This window comes from Schistocerca serialis, chromosome 9 (assembly GCF_023864345.2).
Source record: "Schistocerca serialis cubense isolate TAMUIC-IGC-003099 chromosome 9, iqSchSeri2.2, whole genome shotgun sequence".
NCBI classification, from domain to species: Eukaryota; Metazoa; Arthropoda; class Insecta; order Orthoptera; family Acrididae; genus Schistocerca; species Schistocerca serialis.
This window is the reverse complement of record NC_064646.1, coordinates 372,559,243-372,584,523: the sequence shown is the minus strand read 5'-3', so window position 1 is coordinate 372,584,523 and position 25,281 is coordinate 372,559,243. Positions and strand designations below refer to the sequence as shown.

Genomic DNA, 25,281 nt, shown 5'->3' with positions numbered 1-25,281 from the left:
TGTCTTCTAAAGGTGAACCAAAACACTAGTAAGCAGACGATCTTAACATTTTGCCTCATACATGTATTCTACTAACCCCAAAAAAATACAATAATTGCACATATTGTATAATTAGTTTCGAACAATGCTTATAGCCTTCTCACAACATATGGTCTCTGCGTAACTCAGTATTAAAATAAAGTGCACAGAGATGTTATTCGGATATCATTAAAGACTTTGTAATCCCTTACAGTTTGGTTTAGCTATGCAGTTTGCTTGTAAAGAATGGATGTAGGTATTATTCCATATTGTACATTTGTTTTCTGTTTACAAATCAGTCGTGCAGTTGTTTATGAGTTCCTCTTGACACGGCTACAATTTCAAATGGATGTAAGTACGACTGCAAGAAATGGCTTGTCAGGGTAATTGTTCATTTACTCCTTTGTTTGTACGACTAACTCATCAAGCTTCAATCGTCTTAATGATTAACAGCTGGAGTCTTTCGCTTCCCATATGCAGTTACTGCACAAAGCATTTATGTAACGCTTTTTTTGAAAACAACCTGTATGTTGTTACGGTATTTTGAGAGGAAAAGATGTTTTTGTGTAAACTGGTCATTGACATATGACATATGTAAGTACGAAAAGCGTAAGTAATGAAAAATAAACATTGAAACTGATTTTGTTAGTCAATGAAAACGACGCATATTCGAGAACCAGGAAATCAACCTCTAGAATATACACACTGAGGTATACTGTCTTTATCATCTTATACGACAAATATTTCCTTTTGGTATGTGCTAGAAAAAATGTACTTGCGCAACAGCCAGTTCGTTTTAGAAGATACTGGAATGTACATAATTGTAAGTAGCTATATGTGATACATTTTTCTAATCAGCAGGTTGAGATACTCTTCTGCAAAAAGTCGATAATCTGAAGTATCCGTGTAAACTATTGGGTTTGTCGACAGGTGACTGTATCTCAGACAGAGTTTGCATTAGACGGAACAGTTGCTAAACAGTGACTATGGACATACAAGTTTCATGGCTGCTAACCGAATTGATACACTTTGCAGAAACGTAAGACGAATCGTCCTGATATCAAGGGGCATATGGCATAGTCCTAGAAACTGCAAAGAAATTTTATAAATCACTTTTTCAATGATAAAGTAGCGAAATCAAAACAGAATTTTGTCCGTATATGACTCTACTTTTCTAAAAAATTGGACGAGTCCAACTACACTCCTGGAAATTGAAATAAGAACACCGTGAATTCATTGTCCCAGGAAGGGGAAACTTTATTGACACATTCCTGGGGTCAGATACATCACATGATCACACTGACAGAATCACATGCACATAGACACAGGCAACAGAGCATGCACAATGTCGGCACTAGTACAGTGTATATCCACCTTTCGCAGCAATGCAGGCTGCTATTCTCCCATGGAGACGATCGTAGAGATGCTGGATGTAGTCCTGTGGAACGGCTTGCCATGCCATTTCCACCTGGCGCCTCAGTTGGACCAGCGTTCGTGCTGGACGTGCAGACCGCGTGAGACGACGCTTCATCCAGTCCCAAACATGCTCAATGGGGGACAGATCCGGAGATCTTGCTGGCCAGGGTAGTTGACTTACACCTTCTAGAGCACGTTGGGTGGCACGGGATACATGCGGACGTGCATTGTCCTGTTGGAACAGCAAGTTCCCTTGCCGGTCTAGGAATGGTAGAACGATGGGTTCGATGACGGTTTGGATGTACCGTGCACTATTCAGCGTCCCCTCGACGATCACCAGTGGTGTACGGCCAGTGTAGGAGATCGCTCCCCACACCATGATGCCGGGTGTTGGCCCTGTGTGCCTCGGTCGTATGCAGTCCTGATTGTGGCGCTCACCTGCACGGCGCCAAACACGCATACGACCATCATTGGCACCAAGGCAGAAGCGACTCTCATCGCTGAAGACGACACGTCTCCATTCGTCCCTCCATTCACGCCTGTCGCGACACCACTGGAGGCGGGCTGCACGATGTTCGGGCGTGAGCGGAAGACGGCCTAACGGTGTGCGGGACCGTAGCCCAGCTTCATGGAGACGGTTGCGAATGGTCCTCGCCGATACCCCAGGAGCAACAGTGTCCCTAATTTGCTGGGAAGTGGCGGTGCGGTCCCCTACGGCACTGCGTAGGATCCTACGGTCTTGGCGTGCATCCGTGCGTCGCTGCGGTCCGGTCCCAGGTCGACGGGCACGTGCACCTTCCGCCGACCACTGGCGACAACATCGATGTACTGTGGAGACCTCACGCCCCACGTATTGAGCAAGTCCGTCAACTGCACATACGGTTCACGTCAACGCTGTCGCGGTATGCTACCAGTGTTAAAGACTGCGATGGAGCTCCGTATGCCACGGCAAACTGGCTGACACTGACGGCGGCGGTGCACAAATGCTGCGCAGCTAGCGCCATTCGACGGCCAACACCGCGGTTTCTGGTGTGTCCGCTGTGCCGTGCGTCTGATCATTGCTTGTACAGCCCTCTCGCAGTGTCCGGAGCAAGTATGGTGGGTCTGACACACCGGTGTCAATGTGTTCTTTTTTCCATTTCCAGGAGTGTATGCACTAAGCGGAGGTAGGTTTCTTTCTTCGTTGGTAAATTGTATTAAAATGCATTTAAATCGGCGTTCCGTGATAATTACCCTCAGAATCTCTATGGCATTAAACATATGATCGAGAAATTGTCTCCGGCACAAATAAGAGGTCGCAACGTGAAAAATGAGAACTGGAACAGACGGTATATAGAAACCTATGATGATAAAACTCTATTACGTGCAGCAACCAAAGAAAAGTCTACTGAAGCATTCAATACACGTATATTTTAGCGAAATAATTCAATGTCAAATACGTCCTATTAAAGAATGAAGATAAATAGTGGTTTATATAGTTTCTAAAAGAGATCTTAGAGCAAATACTTTTAGATGTCACATCAATTTAACACTGCTGTGGGACCAATTGAGCACACAGAAAAAGGTCCCCCAAAATAAACGAAAACTGTTATAAGAATTTCATATTTTCGCATACCTTGCTCTATGAATACAGCATTACACGAAACAAAACACTCACGTCAATTACTCACCGCCAGTACGAAGGGCTTAAGAGACTGTGCCGTAACTGAATAGATGTATCAGTTTGGTATCAGGTGTATCCCATGGTGCAAAGTACTCACCTGAAACGACAAAAGAAATATGCTTTAGCTTTAAGCAAAGAGAAAAGAAATGTTGCGACGACTCATACAATTTGTAATGGTTGTTCTGGAATTAGAATATATGACAAGGAATTAAAACATTAGATGTTACGTTATTTTATTACAGAAATAACCAAAGAGTTCTGTAGGAACTGTATCTTCCCAATTTTCGAATGCACTGCAGTACTTACAACATAGGAACCTACAAGAAAACCTAATACTTAAAAGTTACGGAAAGCGTTGCCCCATCCGAAGACCTGGCGTTTACGATGAACGGATGCTGCGGTCAAATGTGATTTACTGCGCGAGTGTAGAGGTAGAGTGTTACAGGCAGCTGTACAGTGAAGATGGCGGCAAGTCGCTGGTTAACCGATTTTCAACATTGGGCGGCTCTTCAGTATCGTACTTACGATGTCTGCACAAATGTTAACGGCCTCAGGACGACCACAAGAGTTTCCAGTGGTAACGTGGCGTCCGTTCGTCAGAGTGATTGGTGGGATCAATGGTGTACTTGGAGAATGTGAGTCAGATCGCCATCGATATGAGTGTGAATAGTCAGGAAATCATTTCCAACTAGAGTGTAAAGATACTCGAGTATGATTCAGCAGCCGACTACTGGTATCGCATTCAGTGTCTTCCCTTTTTTTTATATTTGTGTGGCCCTAGTTGGTCACGTAACAGATTTAGTTCCTCTTTTGCCTTTGTTGTTATTTCCTGTTTATTCCAGTACTCCCTCATTTTCTCCACATCTGATATTTTCTTTCTTCCCTCCTAAATTTACTATTCTACTCTTAAAATATTTCTTCCTGTTATTTCTGATTTGTTAACGTTGTTTCTTTCTAGTTCTTTCTTGTTTTTTTTTTTTTTTTTTTTTTTTTTGTACTCTACGATAATGTATACCTCTTCTTCCATAAATACAGGCAACTTTATTTCTTTAACCTGTTTTCATTCATCCTGCAGAAATTAATCTACGCTTACCCATTACTTCCGATAATTTATATTTTTATAGATCCTCTCGTTACTTCTCATTTCACAGTCATCTGTAGTTTATATTGCTTCCATTATGTTCCTAATAATCTGTCTTTCAAGTGCCTCCAGCCTGTCCAACTCGTAGTTCATCGTAAGGCAATCTGGACGTACACCGTGGTAGAGTGTTTTATATATTCACTTCTTCTTGCAAATAGTCTCTGTCAAAACATATGTTTTTTCGTTCTCTTAACTCTTATATCTACTGTGAATTTTTCTAGTCGAATGTGTTGTATAGATTCTCGAAGATATTGAAATTTTCTTACTCACTCTATTTTTTCTGTTTCTTTTTCTATGAATTTTGGGAGATATTTTATATTTGTCATGAATTTTGTTTTTCAGCTCAACTTCTGAGACCAGTCTTATTTGCTATTTTTTCCAGAAGCTTAAATAAAGCAACTTCTTCATTCAGATTTTCTGAAAGTATTGCAAAATCGTCTGAAAACACAGACTGTTTACTTTCACTCCACCTGTTTTCTCTCCCAGAATTAGACATCGAATTTACTGATGTTTTAGCTCCAAACTCCAGATTTTAAAATTCTTTTCCTACGATGCAGTTAATCTGAAAAGCTGTTAAACCGTTCGGTCGTCCATCTTCTGGTTTTATTTCGAATGGCTGAGACACTTCTCCCATAAATTAAGCTGTAAATGTGGTAACTGGTAGAGTTTCATGAGTTATGTTTGATGATTTGGCTTTAGCATCACATTCTCTAACGATTTTACATATAATTTCTGTGTCTAGCTAATCAAATGATTTCTTGAAATCAATGAAGAATTATTGATTCTAAGTTAAAAATGTTTCGTGCAGCGGTTGCTGTACCGAAAACCACCCTGATGTTCACTCAGTTTTTGGCCCAAAGTTTCTACAACTTTGTCAAGAAATATTTTTGGTAATGTTTTGAAGGCCACTGGCAAAAGTTACACTTCATCTATTTGTTGGAATTTTGTTTGTCTCTCCATTTATCTAGCAAGTTATTTGATGCTATTTTCCACTCTTGTGGAATCTTACCGGTTTCCAAATGTCATCAGAAAGTGATCTGAATAATAATAATAATAATAATATTAGTAATAATTGTAATAGCATTAGTAACAACAATAACAAAAATTCGTGTTTTCTCACGTACTACAGAAAATGTATTATTGATTCACTAAGGACGTCTGATTGAATATGAGAGAATGACTGCAGGCTTTGATCTTGCCGGGTTACATAAATGTGTACATAAGTAAATGAATAATGTTTGTCTATTCAGCGTACAACTGAAGTCAGTTTCAATACTGCAGTTGCCTGAATAAGAGCAAAGCACCGCGGTCTGCGAAAGCTCATGAATAGTGCGACCATGCCACGTACCATTCTAGATCATCTTGTTACAGAATTGCACCTGTACACGCTGAAACATATACACACAAATACGTCAGGGTTGTACAGCATTACGTAGTTAACAAAACTTCTCAACCTTAATCTGCTCTTACGTCATTAATGCTTACATGTACATTCTGAAGTATGTGTTCACTGGCGTATTCACTATTTAATTTCACACTTCCTTACCGATTTAAACGGTGCAGTAATTACCTTCAGAACATAAAATGTTGAAATACTGTGTCAAAGGTACGCATTGTGAAATTGAGCGCCGTGTGGAATATGCGGCTGTAACACTTTACGAGTATGTTGTTAAGGTATTGCTGGTAAGGAGGATCCAGTAACGCAATGCTACATTAATAACTGACTGCATAGGAAATACACTGCTTAAGGCTTTTCTAATATCTTAACTGAACTGCTTGCAAATCTATAATTGCCATATGTATCTCTGCTGATTTGATTTGCAAATTGTTAGAGAAAAATTTGTTCCATCAGCACTATACATCCTGATAGGTCGATCAGTGTAATATTATAACCATAAGAAGGAGAAAAAAACAGCCAGAGCGCGAAATGAGGCAGCTTGGACCTGAGGATATCGGTGCCCTTTTTAACGGGTTAAATTCTAGAAGTCAGTGTTTACTGACATACTTCTGTTGACTATGAGTCCACGTATCGTTGGTGTATTTTTCGTATTTGATAGCTGCTGCAGAGCCAAAACTGATCATGAATTTTGGTAAAGTAACATGTGACCAATCAGTTGATTCATACAATTTAAGCCCGACGGTATCTGATCACAAGATTAGCTGTATACGTCTTGAGCACATCACATAATATAAACCCTTAAGATAGTAGTGAGAAGAGATGTGACATCGAACGATGAAAATCAGTTTCAGGGAAGATGAATGCGAGACCTAGATCGGTTGGAACGTTTCTGGAAAAAAGAGGAGATTGTATGTCTAAGTAGATAAAACTCAAAATTCTTTGTTTTCTATTCCATAACGTACTTTGGAGTCTATTGAACAATTTGATATATCCTACACTAAATACAGATAGTCTTAAGAGTTACAAATAATATTTATTGTTTTGACATGTGGTAGACAATTTTCGGCACGTCGTATATATGGCAAAGTTCAGCAGTCGTATCTTGGGAACAACACAGTGTGAGTGTTTTGATGACAGTGTTTTGTCTCAAAGGTTGGCACTACAAATTAAAAAATCAGTCATTTGTCTCTGGCACTAGTTTGTATGAAGATATTGCGCTAGCCAGTTATTTCTGTAATATACTTGCATATGTTGCTCTTTTATACGTGTACAAAATAACTAAGCATTTGAGTATGTGTAAGAAACAAAGATTTGCGTCAGCAGATATGTCAGATACGAATTTGTACATGAAATTTCAGAAAACAGAGTGCAAACAGTGATGAAAGTGTAAATGACCTCGATGATGTGTCTTAAGTGACCACGCCCTCTTGTGCTTGGAGTAAATATAAACATGATGAATTTTCTGGTGAGCTTTAGTAGTAATGGTGCCAATCAAATCTGTTTTCAAACCTCGGAAAATCCAGATCCGATACAAATATATTTGTATGGGAACACCCAGGATGTGAATTAATCCTTCAATAATATTGTGTTGTGCCGTGTGCCTAAAACATTTTTGTTGGTTCATGACTCGAAGGTTAGCAGTGTTTGATGCTGTAGTAACATTTAATGGCGGGAACTGTTAAAGACTTAAGTTTTTGAAGAGGGAAAGTGTGAGATTAGAACAGAATACAGATAGATGCCTGCGGGAAGAAAGAAAAGAAGAAGGCAAGTATCGGACAATTGTGACACTGAAGAGGACACGGACTGAGGGCCAGCACAGTTCTACAACATGATAGAGTCAGACCTGTAAGTCTGTATAAATAGTCTGAAGTTAAACAAATTTTGAAGCTCAATATCTCATAACTATTATTTTTGCTGCAAATGACCCATTCCCTAAGAAAGTATTGAACGTCGGAATATGAAATTCGTGCGGTGTTCGTTGAGTGAGATTCAACACATGTAAAACTATAAAAATAAAAATAAACTGTGTTTTTTCAGTTTTTATGTTCATTTATTACAAAATTCTATCGAAAAAAATTAATAGTTTGTGAAAACTATAGTAACACAACTCATAACACAATTTTTGCAATAATTATAGTTCGGCATGTCTAAAAAGGTGCGTTTGTTAGTTGAAAATTGTAATTTGGTATATTAAAAATTCTCCGAGATAATATGTCACTAAGTTTCATAATTTCACGTTGACAGCATAGAGCATACAATCTACCGTCAAAAATTTTTTAATTTGTTGCGTAATACACATGGTATATAACGCATAGCTACTTCAGTGGTATGATGCATAGATGCGTGCTTCTTCCCATGAACACCCCCCTACCCTCTACCCCCTCCCCCATCCCTACGTGCTCTGTTTGGCAGTGACGCTGTGCATGCTGCCGCATCGCTTAATCACCATGACAGAACTACTGACACGCGAGTGCAGCCGGGGTTAACAGCTAATTCTGGAACATAGATCCTGTGATTGGAGTCCGGGCAAGTGGATATGAAGAGTCATCGAAGGGATTCAGATATTCCCTGTTATGATGGTAACAGATCAGTATAGAACATACCGAAGACTAACACAAATTCCAGGTGAAGTAAAATGAGAACTCCAGTTGAAAAGTCTTGTTATCGTGACATCATGTTTTTTTTTAAATTTACAGAACCTGTACACGAAACAGGCTGTGCGACCATTATGCTGCCGCCAATGTTTGTCACGTTTAGGGATTATGAGAATGACAGAAGAGAGGTTTGATTACTTATTGGAGTTTGCACACAATCATTTTTCTTCCTCTCAGAACGTGAAAAGAATAGGAATCAAACAGGGGATATTAGTATGACGTACCTTTTGTTATGCACTGTGTAGTGCCTTTTGGAGTAAGAAAATGAAGCATACACGAGAGGAAGAGGGAACGAAACATCAAGGGTTGAGATCGTATTCCAATGATTCAAATATCCAGTCAACTTTGCAGAGGACTTTGCAATAGAAGCCCACATTGCACCCCCTCGGATCTCGATACATGTACTAATTCGGTTGGTAAGGCGTCAAAGCCACCGTATTTTCTCTTGATGTGATCTGACACACGACTTTTGTACACGCTGCTTAATATCCTGGATAGTGGCACCGGAATGGGGCTGACATCTGAGCTGGTTCCACATCTGCTCAATCAAGGAGAGATCTGGGAAAGATTCTGATCGAAAGAGTTCCTCAATGTCACGCAGGTACTTCATAGAGGCAAGTGTCAAGTGTGGGCGAATAACGTCCTTCCGGAAAACATCATGCTACTGTCATATGACAGATAACACACGAGCGAACAGTACGTCCTTGACATACCAGTGTGTTGTCTGAGTTCCCTCATTCACTACCAGCTGTAACCTCAAGCTATACACGACGGCTCCCCGTACCATGACATCAATAGTAACACCGCTACTCCTCTCCAAAACATTGAGAAACCAGGACGTATTCCGAGGTCATCACCAAACTCGCCTATGAGAGTATCTGGGTTTCTGCAGAGCACAATGTGCTGGCGTAAGCTGTAGCCAGCACACCGGTCGGCAGAGAGGTTGCAAGAAGATGGATAATAGGCGCTGAATCAAGTGCGCCTATCAGGAGGGAAGCCAAAGAGAGACTCGCAAGCAAAGCGCACCCAACGCCCTTTCGACCGCCAGTATTTAGATCGCCGCCGTGTATTGGAGGGCCCGGTCACCCAGTCAGTCTCAGACAGTCAGCCCAGTCACAGACAGAGTCACACTCGCAGTCAACTCAGTTGCTAGCTCAATCATTATTCTGGTTGGTGTCTGTCATGTCACGTCAGCCGCTCGTGATTAGCCGACCCACTTCCTCATAATATTCGTCATTGAATAATAAATACCTTGAGGGAAGCACGTGCTTAAGCAATGCCACAGTGTCTTTCTCAAACTGGCTGCTGATAAGTTCTAATGAGTCCTTCTGAGATACTTTCGTACACAAAGATACAACGACCGAGCTAACAACAGGTTCCGACGGTTGTAGCTTAAGTATATTCAGGCGTCCTGCAAAATCCTCTGAATTCCAGGACATGGTAGTCACATTTGTCTATGAGAGGACCAACAGCGTTATAAGATGTTTGGCCAGAAAATAGGTAGGAGCCCCACTGTTTCTCACTATTGGGCGAAGTGGAGACACATTCGTACGTATCTTCGGTATGCCATACAGTCTTGGTGGATCTCCAACCTGTTGGCGTAGTCTTCTTGAGAAAGTCTTGTGAATTCGATATCGGGTGGGCACGAATAGTGTCTTTTATAATGATTAATAATAAATTTTTCTCAAAAAGGTGCATATATAGTGTCGTAAAAATCGACACTAATTAAAAGCGACATACCATCTGAATTTCTTTAATTTCCTAAGGATCCTGGAGGATGAAGCTATACTGTAGAGAACAGCTTACTTACGATTCTTTTGTAACCTACAATTATATACTGAAGCAAGTTGTTTTGGTTTGAGAAGAAATAATGTACTAGTAAACAGCAGGAGAACTGACCTTTTGCAGAAAGACGTGATATATCCATTCATAAAAGCGAAGTTGCCTTCAGTATACTTCCAGTCAATTACATGAATGCGGAACATAGGAAAATTGTATGGAATACAATATCTACATTATTTAACGTACCAAATAAACCAACATTGCTGTGGCTGAAGGGAAAACCACACAGACGTGATAATGAAACGTCAAAATCATTAAAATTGGTTCCCAACAGAGAGAAACCAGTTCCACAACTGGTTCTACATCTAAGCCTGAAACAGAAAGTATCTTCAACACACTCGCTGTTGAAGCTAAGGTACTGACAAAAATTGTCGTGCATTAGAAACTCGAATTGCAAGAATGTGCGAACAATTAGACTCCATACAAAATGTTTTCATGTCACAATAAAAACAGACAACAATAGAAATATATGCTTTTCATGAATGATGTGTGTTTATAGTCTCTTGATTTTCTCAGAATTAGCTGCAATTATACCATATTCGAAAATATTTCTTCATGAATAAGTTGAAGCTTGTGGAGCTGAACCATAGATATTCGGATGTTTTTACATTCATTTCACATTCATTCATGTGTCTCGATAATTTACTAATGCTTGTAACGTTAAAACATAACTATCTGTTTAATTAACCAGAAAAATAATTTAAAATAATCAATCATACGGATGGATCTCAAGTTCCTAGGAGTGCTAGTGTCATTCCAGCTGTCAGGCGGTAACAATTTTCACAGTGAGTGTTGAGACTTTGTATGGCAGACTGTGCTGTGATCATTCACAGATGTTGTGTACATATATAAAGTTAAATTGACATCCGAACATGTCTTCCAGGTGTATCCCGTTTTTTGACAACCAGTGTATGTATAACTAGATGTAGATTGGGAGTCACATAGCACTGTGAGCCGCGGAGTGATACAGCATATGAAGTAACCACTCAGCATATTGGAGCTTGGCTGCACTGTGTGTGTGTTCTCCTTCGTTACTAAGAAAAAAAGTTTTCGCACATTCGAAACTTCGTTGTGTCCTTTTGTTCATGGCTGGAAATGTATCACAACAGGTTTTAGTCACAGTCATCCAATTGATGTCCTGTTACAGCTCTCAGCATTCCTCCTCTGCCGTCTGCGGCTGCTGGTTTCTGTGTCAAAAGGCTTCGTTCCTTATTACCAACTTCCAGTTTTAGTAGTTGGAAAACCGGGATTACAGATTCTTCAGGAGATATCATTCTTCAGTTTTATGCATTTATATTTACACGTTGAAGCTTCGAAGCTATTTCGGCCCTTGAAAATCAATGGAGCCATCCAATCGCATCCCGAAATACTTCTCATATGGCCATTTAGGTCTTTAAATTTACGTTCGTGGACATTACTTACCATAGGCAGAATTTTCACGAACGTTCTTTTAGACATGTTTGATCTTCCGGTGCTGTAGTCACATGCATCTACCTGGTCGTCTATCTGTACAAGTATTGTGCTACCCAGTGATTACAATTTGCGATACGATCAGCTGGGAGAAACGCGCTCTAATTCTGTACTGCAAGGTAGGTGATGACAAAGGTTTATAATGTGCTGAGTTTTATCCATTTCTTGTGAGTAAGGTTCAGCATAAAATGGATATGTTTTTTAAAAAAAACGAGGTTAAAGACCTGAAGGTAACAGCAATCACTGTTAAAACTAGTCTTCTTAAATAAAAAAGATTAAGCGATCTTGGCTTTTGAATGGTTTTTAACAACTGAAACAGACCGCCTTTCAATACTAAAAAAAAGGTAAAATTCAATCAAATGCATGGTACGCCTTCCCCTCAACTATTGCGAAGGCTGTTCGGTAACTACAGCGTTAATAATGAAGAACGAATTTAAAAAAAAAAAAAAAATCATTATTTTTTAAATATTGTTCATTTATGAACATGTCTCAACATTTATTCAATCCACTCCAAAAACAAGAAATTTTGAAGCTTCATAAAACACTCCTCTTCTGTGAAAATGACCTCCGCATTAGAGTAGATTTTTGTTTTATCACCGAGCCATTTCTACGTGATTTGGAACAGAAAGGGATCTCAAGGGATCATATAGGCGAAATACAGATATGTGTGGCAACGATTCAAAACATAATTCATACTATTTAGCGGCGACAGTTTCGAAAGATGTTATTTTTACTCATTAAACTATGACTGAAAGTAGAATAATTGTTACGAGACTGAGAGTTTTTAAGCACAGATTATTGACGAATTTGATCTGTTTCTTTATTTTTTGCTGTAGATGGAACAACGTATGAAAAAGAGCTTAAATCTAAAATTCAAGCTGTTGTTGTGGTACGCTTTTATCACTCTTCTGAGAGACTATAAAGGAAGCAGTTCCTGAACATATTTCTAGAAGTTCTCGATGCAGAGAGGAAGTAAATCAGCAACGAAACAATTTAGTGCCTTCCTCTTCTACACCCTACCCTCTTCTCCTCCGCAACCATCTCCACATCTCTCCACTTCGGCGGGGGGAAAAGATCTGCGGAAGCCCATGTATTTGCCGATAATTTCAACTAGGTTCGTAGCTATAATTCAACTGGAACTCGGAAACGAGTAATTCACATGCGCCGACTATGGGCGAGACGTTTTAATCTCACAGAAACGAATGAAAACAGCGTTTCTCAGGGCGTTACTGAGTCCATTCCCCGAAGATCCTGGTAGATCAGCGCGGAGCGTGTCCTCGTCCTATTTCACTGCATTATCTTGTAAGTCTGTATAAGAATTAAATGTCCTTTCTTCGTAACTGATTTTATACCGATCAGAAAACATACAAGAGCAGACTCTCGTTACGGAAGAGGGTACGATTCTACAGTTCAATGTGTTCATTGATGGAGGCCATTTACACATACGGAAATAGGAAAGAATAAAGCTAGAGCTTAGGCCTACAGTTTGTTTGTACTGTGTAAGGCAATACCGTAAAATCAGCAAATTGAACAGCATAAAACAAGAACATTGTAACGTAACATATCTGTGGAAAGTGTTTTGGGTTCCAGCCACACAGGAGGGATCAACGGCCTGAAGTTATTTGAGTTTGTGCATAGTGTTTTATTTAATCCCTTCCCGCGAGCTTCTGTCAAGACTAGAATATTTTCTATGGTCTTGTCCGCATGGACTATTATTTTTTACATTGTGAAAGAGTTTATTACGTTTTTCGTACTTTAGCTTTTGTGTGAACTTTTCAGTGAAAAGTAACTGTTTATTGACCTGATTTTAACAGTGTAATGTATATTTGTTTCAAGAGTCTGCGAATTTTGAAACCTTAGCGTTCACTCATAACTTAGTAGAGGAGACTTTAGTGGTAGCTTTTTAAAGTTTTCTCTTTAAATTTTGTGTGGAAACCAACTTACATAGCGCCTCAATCTTGTGATTTTACCCATTGCTGCCGTCTCCTTGTTCTTTCCCAATCAGTCCTGACGGCATTGTTCAGCCTTTGTTTGGAGATTTTATGCAATTTTTCATACAGCGTGAAACGGACATAAGCGCGTTGCTGTGCGCTGATACAAGGAGAACTAGCCACAGTCTGTAAGAAACTAGAGATTGCCTTGGCCACTGTCGACAGGATTCAGGATACTGCTAAGACAGCAACGAGATTTTTGCACCAGCGGCGAATGGTGCGGCAATTGTGGTGCTGTTGGAATCCCCTGGAAACCCTGTGGCCGTCGCATCTTATGATACACAAGGCCTGTCTGTCTTAAAACAAGAGAGAATGCTAGGCAGTGGTAAGTTCGTACGTCTTAGAAAGTGTAAGCGGGAAATGACTGTGGTGGAGGGCCCTTACTCCTAGAAAGAGGTATCAAGTGTTGACAACAGCCAGCAAGGAATGCCTCATTTGTTGGGATATTGGCCTACTTTCCTGCCCTTTCTGGACAGAGAGCAGTTTACATCGGATACGACTCGCGGGTCGAGTATATGCACTTATAGTGCAATGACAGTCATAACATCAGCTGACCGTCATTGCCCCACCCAGCTGTATCTAAAGCGATTCACTGACAAATGGTTATACCAGAAAATAGTTACACTGGAAAATATTTACTATGGAAAATAGCTACACCAGAAGGTGGTTACACCACAAAGTGGTTACACAAGAATGTTTATTTATCCATTTAACGTGGTTACAGTGGAAAATGGTTATTTCTGAATGTGGTCTCACTAGGAATTTATACTGGAAAAATTGCACTGATAAACAGCTACACTAGAAAATGTTGTAATATCAGGCAATCTGTTACAATTAAAATTTAACCAGGAGGTTAACATGTTAAATTTTTCTGTAACATAGATGGCAACCCCAGTAACTGAGACATCCGGTGCTGAGATCCCTACAACAGACACCCCCAATACGGACGCCCTCAGTAGCAGACCCCTCCAGACAGCTGACACTCACTGCACATACGGGCTGTCAGCTACTGATGTTGCAGTATAATTTCAAAATCCACTGTCTCACACCTGCATCAAGCTATGATACATACACTGTCCTCTTCTGGTTTTAGAAAAGAATCTCAATTCTGAATGTCGATTTATTTGTGTCAATTATGACTGCTGTGACAGCTTAACACTACTAGCAGTAGATGACCAACACGATCTCCTGTGATATACTGTTAATATCCTGTGATCGAATCGCTAGAGTGTTACGGTGATTTTGGAAGTGTAGCAGGCCTCGTTTTTCACCCATACAAATGTATATTGCTTCTGTTCAGTATGCTATGTCGTCATTGTGTTGTGTTGTTTCCAATTTGTGGCAGTGGAAGATGACATTTCATGCTGCAACGTGAAGGTAAGAAGCTATTGTGGAGTTGCTTAATTTTGACGAATTCAGATGTGGACATTACAATATTTACAAAGTTAACCTTCTTTAAAAAGTGCGCCTTATGCTGTATGCTACATCAGCAGTAGTGCTCATGTGTGTTTTGGAATCTTATGGACCAATTTTTATGTACACACATGAAAAAAGTTTTGCGTCACCCCAGTTCCCAGAACTCCTGAAGATAGACGATGGCTGTGGATATTGTACCACGGACACAGTCCCTTTGACTGTTCAGAGATGTCACTAAAGCCGCCCAAAGATGTAAACAACCATGCTGAGCAGCGTGTATTAGACGGAGGGGGTCCGACAGCCGATGAGTTCCATTCATTCCACCAAGAAGGAGGTATGCGGCTCGTGTTGTCTGTAGTTCAATCATGCCTAGGCGGTCAATGCCGCTGTTCGATCGCGTCCGCATTGTTACTTTGTAATAGGAAGGGCTCTCAACAAGGGAAGTTCTGAGTGAACCAAAGCAATGTAGTTTCGACACGGAGGAGATACAGAGAGACAGGAACTGGCAATGTCATGCCTCTCTCAGGGCGTCCAAGGGCTACTACTGCAGTGGATGACCGCTACCTACGTATTATGGCTCGGAGGAGCGCTGACTACTACGCCAACATGTTCAATAATACTTTTCGTGTAGTCACAGGACGTCGTGCTACGACTCAAACTGTGCGCAATAGGCTGTATGATGCGAAACCACTGCCGTCGCCCATGGCGAGGTCCATCTTTCCAACCAAAAGACGAAGCAGCACCATACACATGGGCCCAACAACATGCCGAATGGATATCTCAGGATTGACATCAGGTTCTTTTCACCGATGAGTGTAGCATATGCCTTCAACCAGACATTTTCCGAAGATGTGTCTGGAGGCAAGTCGATCAGGTTGAAGGCCTTCGACACAGTGTCCTGTGAGTGCAGCAAGGTGGAGGTTCCCTGCTGTTTTGGGGTGGCATTATGTGGGGCCGACGTACGCCTCTGGTTGTCATGGAAGGCGGCGTAATGACTGTACGATACGTGAATGCCATCCTCCGGCCGATAGTGCAACCATATCGGCATCATCTTTATGGACGACAATTCGCGCACCCATCGTGCTCATCTTGTGAATTACTTCCTTCAGGATAACGACAGCAGTATGTACTCCAGACATGAAGCCTATCGAACGTGCCTAGGAGAGATTGAAAAGGGCTTTTTATGGCCGACGTGACCCACCAACCACTCTGACGGACGTACGCCGAATCGCCGTTGACGAGTGGGACAATTTGGACCAGCAGTGCCTTGATGAACTTCGATAATATGCCAGGAAGAATACAGGCTTGCATCAATGCAAGAGTACGTGCTACTGGGTATTAGAGTTTGTATGGTGGTACAACATGCAATGTGTGTTTTTAATGAGCAAGAAAAAGGGCGGAAATGTTGTTTATGTTGACCTCTAGTCCAATTTTCTGTATAGGTTCCGGACCTCTCAGAACCGAAGTGATGCAAAACTCTTTTTGATATTTGTATTTTGATGAATGTATCTGATAAATGCTTGGTACATAATTGAAACTATGCTTGTTTACTGATTCATAATATTTTCCAGCGAAGCCTGTAAGCAAGCTGTGTTGATCTTAACAAGTGGTATGTATTTTGATGAGTGCATATTATAAATACATGATTCAAAGATCAAACTATGCTCGTCTACCAACGAGTAATATTTTTCAGTAGAGCCAATAGCAAACTTTGTGTATCTTAACGAATAACAAAGGAAACTTAGAAATGCAAATTGGCAATGTGAAGGACTATTATGCTTTTAAAATGTGGTGCAAAAGCTACGCTGTGGAATCTCTCAAGTGCTGACTGAACCTTGATCAGCACAGCCAATATGCAAGCCACGTGTATTCTTCTTTACTATTACAGAACAGTTAAGTTACAGAAATAATGTGACATTTTTTATGCTAAATTTATTTCAGAATTCTCATTTGCGGTCACAAATCTCTAATTATACTTGCATATTACAATAGGAAACCTCTCTCTCCCTGTCTATGTGTGTGTGTGTGTGTGTGTGTGTGTGTGTGTGTGTGTGTGTTTATTTGTTTCTGTAGTTATGTTAATAAATAATTTCATATTGGAGTTACAGGTTCCGTTTTCGAAATATCGGCATCCTGTATCTGTTTTATTGCATCACTGTCTATGGGTGTACCTCATGTTTGTCTTATTCCAATAGTGACTCTGGCTGTGTTCTCTCTGTGTATTTCGTACTATGAAGTTTCATATCAGCGCACATTCCGCGGCAGGGTGGAAATCTCATTCTGGAAACATCCCCCAGGCTGTGGCTAAGCCATGTCTCCGCAATATCTTTCAGGAGTGGTAGTTCTGCAAAGTTCGCAGGGTAAAGTTTCGAAGGTAGGAGACAAGATACTGGCAGAAGTAAAGCTGTGAGGACGGGACGTGAGTCGTGCTTGGGTAGCTCAGTCGGTAGAGCACTTGCCCGCGAAAGGCAAAGGTCCCGAGTTCGAGTCTCGGTCCAGCGCACAGTTTTAATCTGCCAGGAAGTTTCGTATCAGCTCACACTCCGCTGCAGAATGAAAATCTCATTCTGATCTCATCGTTATGTCTGTTTCGGTATCTATCTTTCCGCAAATCAGCTCATTGCCTATCTCAAGGTACGTGACGGAGCTGTACGATACTGCACGACCGAGTGAACACTTTCTCGTGTTAAATAAGAAGTTTACATTGGTGTATGGAAAACTGGAGCCTATAATTGTTAACCTGTGACCACGGAATTGATCTCAGTTGTACAGGGACTGCATTCCATGAAGATGTCACAGTTGGATCTTAACGCAACGCAAAAGGTCGATCATTCTACACGTAGTTTACTACAATACAGTGATATGTGAGGTGCCAGTTTTTGATCAAATAATGTACTTCGAAATGGACTGTGTTTGTACTTGAGTCGGATATTCAGTTTTGGGCAGGCTATGAAGCGATGAAGTTTCAATAGGCATGCCAGTTATTTTGTTCAAAGCGTTGGCGCTGGTTGAACCAACAAAACTCTTATCGCAATGTCGCGTGCTCGGAAAGGCCAACGATCTACGAGGTTCTTTCCATACTAATCTACAGCTTAAATTTTCGTATCATTCATGGCATGCCATTTCACTTACCATTACAATTACAAGTACGTAATACGGTTGTCTAACAGTGAGAGCAGTACAATCACTGGAAGTGTAATCCTTGCTCAGCGCAGCGCATTTTTCAACTGCTGTCGTTACGTGAGCGGACAAGATAGAGCGTAATCATCAAACAAAGCAGTGGACGACGCGTTTTCTGCGGAAGGGTGGTGTAAACACTGTGGATATTGACAGGCAGCTGGTAGCAGTATGTGGAGAGAGTGCACCGTCCTGAAAATTGCTCTTAAAACACGACAACTCTCTTCCCATACTAGTCGGAAAACGACGGCTGTCATCAATTAAATGAGATTCTAGGCACTAACACACCCACCGTATTTTTAGACTGAGCTCCTGATTACCACCTATTGGGGACCATGAGGAATTCTGTGCGTCATTTCGCAGACTTCCAGAAACTGCGAGCAGCTGACTTGCGATGGGTTGAGCCAGAGAAGTGATTAGAGAAGGGCCGACAGAAGTTATAGAGGACACGCAGGAGAATGCGGTGGGTGTGGCGACACCCGGAACTCCATTTCAGCGTCGGTAGCCGTGTTTATCCGACTCCTATGGGACGAGCGTTTTCGATCTGCAAGAGCACTTTTTCGTGACGGTGCACCTCCTCCAGACAGTACCACCAATCGCCAGTATTTCCACACTACTCCCACAGAAACCACGTGGTCCAGCACTGTCCCTGATGATTACACCCCATGTTGTCCGCTCACGTAACTACAGCAGTAAGGAAAGTGGGCTGTACTTCGCAGAGATTACAATTCTAGCGAATGTCCGTTCTCGTATGGTTAGGACAAAGTACTACATTGTTGCAACTGTAATGATAAGTGAAATGGCGGACACTCAATGATTTAGAAAAATAAAACGTAAACTTGCATTGAGCGTCCCTCTTATCCCCGTGCCAGATAATACAAATATATACCACCAATACTCTTCATGTACACTGAACAGAAAATATCCCTTTCTCAATGCACTGCACTGCCGTCGGACTCGCGATGACACGTAACCATACCGCTATGGCTGGGCGCGCACGACAGACAACCAGTGGATATCACTTTCGGGGGCATTGGTCGTGACAACCTCACAACGAATAAACTAATTCGGCCACTTCAGATTTTTTCTTTTCTTAGTTTACAGATACCGCTGTTGCCTTGTTTTAGAAATTACATGATTCAGAATTCATTTAGAAGAGACATTTTACCATGTTACTAAAACTTATTTGACGTCTTGTTTTATTCACAAGTAATATTGATACTGGAAAAGGAATATTCTGCAAAATAATATTTATTTGGTCACTAACCCTCTTTCGGCTTCTCAAGAGGCATTTAGGAGATACTGTGAAAACACAGATAAATATGATGTACACAGATAATATTACTACAGAAGACAAAAAATGACGCAGAACGTTAACATAGAAAAACATTTAGTAAAACATTACACTTTCGTCACGTAGAAATAATTACGTAAAGTAAAATAATGGGGAAACTATGATTGTATGTGCAGAAACATATAACAGACGAGTAGAATCTAGCATTTGTAAGGAAAAATTATTTTAACAAAAGGAGAGAAAGGAAACTGAATCTGATCATTTAATGATTGTCATATAGTTGTTGATTTCCTGTAGGGTCTCTCTACTTATTTTAATGAAATGTATAACTTAACGCCGGCCGCGGTGGTCTCGGGGTTCTAGGCGCGCAGTCCGGAACCGTGCGACTGCTACGGTCGCAGGTTCGAATCCTGCCTCGGGCATGGATGTGTGTGATGTCCTTAGGTTAGTTAGGTTTAAGTAGTTCTAAGTTCTAGGGGACTGATGACCACAGCAGTTGAGTCCCATAGTGCTCAGAGCCATTTGAACCATTTTTAAAACTTAACATAATATATCGCATGAATACCATTCATCTAATGAAGTAAGTGAAGTTAGATATTTTGTGAACAAAAGCTGAAACACAACAGTTCTTGATATCAACAAACGCGTGAAACGAAATAACAGCTTTCAGCGTTAAATTATCAGACTGAATTACCTTTTTTTCCTTTGTGAAATTAAATTTTTGCTACAAATGCTTAATTGAAGCTGTAAATTAACTTATTCCCATTACCCGTTGTATATATCTCCAAAGAGAAATTTTGTTTTCTCCTTTTTTGGTTTACGTAATCATTTCTCTGCGACAAGCAAATGTAATTTTTCCCTCTGCAATTACTCTATGTGATTTTTATATCTTCTGTACAGATAATATCTACATACGTCGCACATCATGTTTCTGTGTGTTTGCGACATGCATCTGTCACCTGAAGATGGCCTGGGAAGCCCAAAGCCAGTTCGTGCCCAAATAAATATAGGTTTTCATGACGTTAGGAAATGTTTCCCTTTTTAAAATTATTATTATTTTCTGACAAGCAACGACAGAAAATTCAAAGAAATGGTTCAAATGGCTCTGAGCACTATGGGACTTAACTTCTGAGTTCATCAGTCGCCTAGAACTTAGAACTACTTAAACGTAACTAACCTCAGGACATCACACACATCCATGCCCGAGGCAGGATTCGAAGCCGTAGCGGTCACGCGATTCCACACTGAAGTGCCTAGAACCGCTCGGCCACTCCGACCGGCCAGAAAATTCAGTTAATTTTAAATAGCACTGAAGTTACAGATCTTGACCCTCAAACCACATCCCTGCAGGCAATCCGGCCATAGCATTACCTGATGGTTCAGCGTCAGTTACAAGTAGTTCAGCGGATTGTAGTGCCGTGTGCAAACGTACACGTGTCCAGTTTTATCCTTCGCAAATACCGGTCAGTACTTCTGTGTAACGTCAGCTGCCTGCTGTAACACGTAAGATGTATTGTGTGTCTGTAGACCTGTCGTGGATAGCGAGAATTAGAAATCTTAAAAGTTGAGGTCAGGTTCTGAGGTTTCAGTGTGCAGCAGTCACATTGTCAAAAATGGTTCAAATAGCTCTGAGCACTATCGGACTTAACATCTTAGGTCATCCGTCCCCTAGAACTTAGAACTACTTAAACCTAACTAACCTAAGGACATCACACACATCCATGCCCGAAGCAGGATTCGAACCTGCGAGCGTAGCGGTCGCACGGTTTCAGACTGAAGCGCCTAGAACCCCTTGGCCACTCCGGCCGACGTCACGTTGTCGGCACTTATCCCACACGCCCTCATTACGCCTCTGGTGCAGACGCTCCAGCCCCTAGTCAGAAGCCAGCCAGGAGGGATTCCACCGGCGGCCGCCCCCGCTATCTGGAGCAGCAGAACGGCCCACATTTGGCGCCGCTCACCTCCAAATAACCCAATTAATATTCATTTGGCGGCACCTCGCTTTGCGCCGCCACAGGTCGTTCGGACTCTCCTCCAACAGCGACAGAGCTGGGTGTCCCGCCTTCCTGAATATGCACGGGGAACGCTGTAAAAATTTCCCCCCTCAAGACCCATAACCGTTCTAGAGCTATTCGGAACTGCCACTTTTTACAGTCACTGTCAGTTATAAGCTTATCTTCATAACCTTAGTCCAGTGAGACCGGATACTGACCTCCTTTCAATGCGTCGTTGGTGTACTGAGCCACCGTTGTTTGGACGGACGAAATTTCACAAACTATTTCTTAAAGAATATCCGTTCTGCATGGAAGATAGGTTATAAGTTACGATATCGGGAAAGCGAGATTCATAAGAGAAAACTGTAATGCTTGACCTTTACAATAATACATAAAGGTAAGTTACAAGGATTCAGGTGAGGAAAGCCACTGACCGAGACTCACCAAATAATGTTGAAAAATTTTATTTACTAACAATAGTTCCACGTACAACATACGTTGCTACTTTCATCACAGAACTTAGTAACGTCAACTGATGTTTTATAAACTCAGTTTGAGCGTGCTGGATGGCAGTAGGTGCCAACCTACTTTGTTTGAATGAAATTACGAAGACTTGAATAAAACATTATTTTTGTCAAAATGGCGACCAGTATCGGACTTTTGTCCATTATTAAGCTATCTGTTCACATAATTACACTCAGTCAAAGTTTCGGGAACTATTTTAACTATTTGTAACCACTTGATCAATCGTTGATATGCCATCAAAAATGGTTCAAACGGCTCTGAGCACTATGCGACATCTGAGGTCATCAGTCCCCTGGAGCCTAGAACTACTTAAACCTAACTAACCTAAGGACATCACACACATCCATGCCCGAGGCAGGATTCGAACCTGCGACGGTAGCGGGCGCTCGGTTTCAGACTGCAGCGCCTAGAACCGAACGGCCACTCCGGCCGGCAATATGCCATCCTACGTAATATTCGAAAACAATGACATCCGTGGCGCAGTGCAGCCGTTCGTCTGGATGAAAGCATAAACGGTCGTGATCATAGAAATGGTGTAGCAAGAAATGTCAGTCCTCCGGCCAGGTGAACTGTTCACACTAATCCACGGCCTAAACTCGTTGTGGCGTGGTCATTGTAATATAGTCAACATGGTACGCGTAGGTGACGTATCCTGCGAAGCCGCATGTTTCCAACAATTCGATTTCACCGCCGTTCAGTAGAAAGCCGAACAACTTCTCTATTTCCGAAATGCATATTTCCAAATGGTGCAAATGGCTCTGAGCACTATGAGACGTAACATCTGAGGTCCTCAGTCCCCTAGAACAGAAGTACTTAAACCTAACTAACCTGAGGACATCACACACATCCATGCACGAGGCAGGACCTGCGACCGTAGTGGTCACGCGGTCCCGGACTGTAGCAACTAGACCGCTTGACCACACCGCCGGGGCTTATTTACAGATTCTAGGCTAAAACAATCTGCACTTTCTGAAAGTCGGTTGTGTCGGTCGATTTCGCGTATTGTGGCCAAATTGTCATTAGAGTCATTCGCCATTCCAGACTGTGCTGCCTGTATATAAAGAGCAACCAAAAAGTTCACGTTTGGGGGTAGTGCTGCAGTGTATATGCAACATAGCACTACTCCGAATGTATCATTTTCGTAAATATTTTCTAATGTGAACACTCTGTGTAAATTTCGTATCTTCTGCACAACTGTGGGTATATGAGTACAGACAAGTAGGCAAGGGATTAGTATGGCATTCGTCTTTTTACGACTTGCGTGCGGGAATATTAGCTGTGGCGACGTTATTACCAAATGCGCCCAGACAGGACCACCGTACGGCCATTCTTTTCTTGCCTGCCGAATAAACACCAGAATACATCCATTTGAGAATGAAGAATGTGTAAGTGGCTGCATGTCTATCGACAACCACAGTTGTGGAACGGTGCGCAAAATTCTATGCTGTAGTGATTCCAAACAAGACGTTGAGGGCAGATTTAAGTCATGTTGCCGTGGACCATCAACTCAGGACGCGGTTGAATAGTCTGCTTGTTGAGAGGGTGCCTCTGTGACGCCGTTCAGCGTTAGTAAAACAGCATTAAAGAAACCAACGTCAACAGTTCAATAGTGCATAGATGCTTTATGCGTTGACGCACCAGGATGCTCATACCAGTAAGGCAGGAGCAATGCACGGTCAGTCTGGAGTACAGCAACACCAGCACGTGGACCAAAGCGGTTTAAAACCAATATAGATAGGCTATGAAAGCGTTAACAGCGCTGTGGGTGGAAGCAAGAAGCAGCACCGGTGGTCATACTTTGTAACGTCGGCACACTGAACGTATTAGTTAGGTGGATGCAACATAGCTACGCGGGATTAGCCGAGCGGTCTAGGGCGCTGCAGTCTTGGACTGTGCGGCAGATCCCGGCGGAAGTTCGACTCCCCCTCGGGCATGGGTGTGTGTGTTTGTCCTTAAGACAACCTAGGTTAAGTAGAGTGTCAGCGTAGGGACTGTTGACCTTAGCAGTTAGGTCCCATAATATTTCACACACATTTCAACATATTTTGGATGCAACATAATCTTTGTTTTGTAATCCAAATGTAATGGCCGGCCGGTGTGGCCGTGCGGTTCTAAGCGCTTCAGTTTGGAACCGCGTGACCGCTAGGGTCACAGGTTCGAATCCTGCCTCGGGCATGGATGTGTGTGATGTCCTTAGGTTAGTTCGGTTTAATTAGCTCTAAGTTCTACGGGACTGATAACCTCAGAAGTTGAGTCCCATAGTGCTCAGAGCCATTTGAATTTTTGTAAAGTAATGGCATTTTTCTGAATCTTAAATCATGCCTACTGTATGTTCAGATTCAACAGTTTTGGGTTAAAGAATTGTCAAACGTCAATAGAGACATTACTTTTCGCACGAGATTTCATATCTTGGTGTATTCCCTATGTTGGGTATATATACAGCTGATTTACTAGGTTTTATCACCCAATGGTTTCCCCTGAATTTGGAGAGAAATGTGTTAACGTATACTGATGAAGCTGTTGTTAAAACGTTACTTCACTTAGAGGTTACATCATTTGTGCCAAAGTAAATCATTGGAGACAGAGCAAAACAGAGACAACTATACACAATTTTAATATTCTTTAAAAGGCAATGATGGCTCTTTCTTGTAAGCTGTTGTACTTGATGTAGAAATATAGTCTCACCTACATTTTAATATCTAACTCTAGGAAACAGAGTTTTACTTATAATCCAAACTGTCAAATAGTGTGCACAATCAGTGTGTTTTATTTCGTATCTCTTTATTCATATTCCTCCCCCATGAACCATGGACCTTGCCGTTGGTGTGGAGGATTGCGTGCCTCAGCGATACAGATGGCCGTACCGTAGGTGCAACCACAACGGAGGGGTATCTGTTGAGAGGCCAGACAAACGTGTGGTTCCTGAACAGGGGCAGCAGCCTTTTCATTAGTTGCAGGGGCAACAGTCTGGATGGTTGACTGATCTGGCCTTGTAACACTAACCAAAACGACCTTGCTGTGCTAGTACTGCAAACGACTGAAAGCAAGGGGAAACTACAGCCGCAATTTTTCCCAAGGGCATGCGGCTTTACTGTATGGTTAAATGATGATGGCGTCTTCTTGGGTAAAATATTCCGGAGGTAAAATAGTCCCCCATTCGGATCTCCAGGCGAGGACTACTCAAGAGGATATCGTTATCAGGAGAAAGAAAACTTGTGTTCTACGGATCGGAGCGAGGAATGTCAGATCCCTTAATCGTGCACGTAGGTTAGAAAATTTAA

General features: G+C 41.6%; 1 non-coding gene across 1 annotated transcript; it reads left to right on the top strand.

Moving 5' to 3' along the window:
- The first annotated feature begins 17,438 nt into the window (after positions 1 to 17,438).
- On the top strand, positions 17,439 to 17,513 carry Trnas-cga (transfer RNA serine (anticodon CGA)). Its single transcript has one exon. It is a non-coding gene; the product is annotated as a tRNA-Ser (tRNA).
- The last annotated feature ends 7,768 nt before the right edge of the window (positions 17,514 to 25,281 follow it).